The sequence below is a fragment of the Hevea brasiliensis genome, chromosome 1 (genome assembly GCF_030052815.1).
Source record: "Hevea brasiliensis isolate MT/VB/25A 57/8 chromosome 1, ASM3005281v1, whole genome shotgun sequence".
Taxonomy (NCBI): domain Eukaryota; kingdom Viridiplantae; phylum Streptophyta; class Magnoliopsida; order Malpighiales; family Euphorbiaceae; genus Hevea; species Hevea brasiliensis.
Genome location: NC_079493.1, coordinates 118,868,339 through 118,871,426, shown reverse-complemented (window position 1 = coordinate 118,871,426; position 3,088 = coordinate 118,868,339).

Below are 3,088 nucleotides of genomic sequence, written 5' to 3'. Positions count from 1 at the left end.
GTCATGTCTTACTTTTTCTTCAAACCTGTGGATTATTGACACAGGTGCTACAGATCACATAACTCATTATCTTGATTCTTTTAGTTCCTATAAAAATATTACACCAATTTTGGTTACTTTGCCTAATGGTTCCAAAATTCTTTCTAAAATTTCTGGTATTGTTCCTCTGTTATCCACTCTAATCCTTCATGATGTTCTTTACATCTCTCAATCTTTTATCTATCACCAAACTCACTTCAAATATTCATTGCTGTCTTTTTTTTCACAAAATTTTTTGTCTTGTTCAGGAACTTCCCACGTGGAGGACGATTGGTACAGCTAACAAATTTCAAGGTCTCTATGCCATGACAGTACCTGCTTCATCAAAATCTTCTTCTTCCAAAACTCTAAACACCACTTCTGCCTCTTCTCTTGATCTTTGGCACTATCGTTTTGGGCATCCCTCTTATTCAAGAATCCAACTTCTGAAGTCTTACATTCCTAATTTCAGCTTTAATGATAATAGTGCTTGTGAAGTCTGTCACTTTGCTAAACACAAAAAGCTGTCATTTCCCAAGAGTACTTCTCATTCTAATAAATTTTTTGATCTCATTCATGTTGACATATGGGGTCCCTTTATTGTACCTTCTGTTAATAATCATAGATACTTTCTTATGGTTGTTGATGATTGTACCAGACACACATGGGTGTTTTTAATGCAATCCAAATCTCAAGTTAGAGCTTCTTTTTAATCTTTTATTCTAATGATTGAGAATCAATTTGCTGTCAAGTTTAAAGTTGTAAGAAGTGATAATGGCGTTGAGTTTAAAATGCCCAATTTCTATGCTTCCAAAGGCATCATACACCAACCATCATGTGTAGAAACTCCACAACAACATGCCATAGTGGAATGCAAGCACTAGCACATACTCAATGTTGCTCGATCTCTATTCTTCCAAGCCAAATTCTCTCCCATACTGGTATTTTACAGTAGTGCATGCTGTTTACTTGATAAATAGGTTGCCTTCTCCTTTATTACACAACAAAACTCCCTTTGAATTACTGTATAATAAACTACATGATTTTACAAATCTCAAAGTATTTTGCCCCCTATGTTTTGCCTCTATTAGTAGTGTGTAATGCTCTAAATTTTCTCCTCGAGCTAAGAAATGTATTTTCCTTAGGTATAAACTTGGTACAAAAGGGTTTCTTCTTTTAGACCTTCAGTCCAGAGATATTTTCATCTCAAGACATGTCACATTTAATGAAGACATCTTTCCTTTCACTTTTGATTCATCTTTTCAACCTTCTCTACCACAAGATAACACTATACCTACCTTTTCCTTTTTTGATCTGTCTTTTCCTTCTTTCTCTCCTTTAACACCTAATCATTCTTCTTCTTCTCCTCCTTCTCAAATCCCTATTCGACATTCAACAAGAATTAGCAGGCCACCTTTATATCTTAAAGACTATCACTGTCAATTGGCATTTACTTCAGCTGGTACCAATCCCTCCATCTTTCAAGGTACACTTTATCCTATATCTTCTGTGCTTTCATACTCTTATCTCTCTCCATCACAATTTCATTACACTATGTCCATTTCTACTCATCCTAAACCTAAAAATTATATCATTCATCCCTCAATGAGATAGTTTTTATTCATCTCTAACTTAATTTTGTTTATATAAAATCTTTAAATTTTAATTTTATTTAAGAAAAATATTTTCTTCTAAACTCTTTAATACGAAATATATAAATTTTTTGAAAAAAATTTATTATTCTGACGAGCATTTTCAAAACGAAAATCACTAATTTATTGCTTTTTATCCTCTTTCACATTTTTAATTTCTTATAATCAAATTAATTAATACTTATTTCTCAATAAAATTATTTTATTTTTAATAAAAAATTTATTTATTAAATTTATATCTTCTATTTGTTATTAATTTTTATTATTCATTTAAATTTTATTAAACTTTTAATTTAATTTGCAATAACCTGTTTTATTATTATTATTATTATTTCTTTTTAATATTATTTCCAGTTATCACCTTTTTTTATCACGCTGCCCCCTCTGGCCTCTGTTTCTCCAGAAATAAAACCACCAACTCTGTCAACCTAAAATTTTTTAAAATTTTTATTTTATTATTATTGTTATTATTACCTGGAAAAGAAGGATAAAAATGCATTAACAGTCCAAATTGAGTCGAATCTGTCATACGCTTCCTAACAAGACAATAAGCTGTAGACTTCATTATGCTGTTGACGTGAGCAAAATTCACCATTCCAACTTCTCGACTCAAGTGGATAATGCTGAAATAATGCCTTTAATAGAGTGGATGCGATTAGATCCTCTGCACTGATTTATGACACAAAAGGCATCACCTTCAATGAGAACGCGTTGGCACTTCATATGAATTGCTAGCAGAATTGCCTCTCTGCAGGCGAAAGCCTCCAATGTTAAAGGATACGGAATCTCTTACAGTACCAACCCAGTGGCATCCAATCATTCAAAGGCGGAGACATGTGGGGTTAAGAGAGGCATTCCTCTAAAATTTTAAAAATTTTAAAGAATTTAATAGTAAATTAAAATTTTTTTTTTAATTTTTATATTAAATTTTAATAAACATAAAAATTTAAAAATTTTAGTGAGTTTAATAGTAATTTTATATAAAAATTTTTTATTTTTTTATTAAAAAATATATGATAAAATATAAATTTTCATATTAAAAAATTTAAATTATTATTATTTTTTAACCTTATAATTTTCATCAATTTTATTTTATTATTTTCTCATCTAATAAATTTATTATTATTTTTTAAAATTTAAATTATTAAACAATATCATTAAAGAAAAATTTAACATAATTTTTTTATATTTTTTCATTAATTTAAAATGTTAGTAACTTTTTTTTTTTAATAATTTTATCACTATTTTAAATTTTTTCTTACTGAAATGTCTTCATACTCAAGTTAGAAAAAAAAAAAATTCTTTCATAATATTAGAAGTTAAATCATGTTATTTATTTTATTTAGTCTATAATTTTAACTAAATTTATTTTTCATAATTTTTTTATTTTATTTAATCTATAATTTAACTGAATTTAC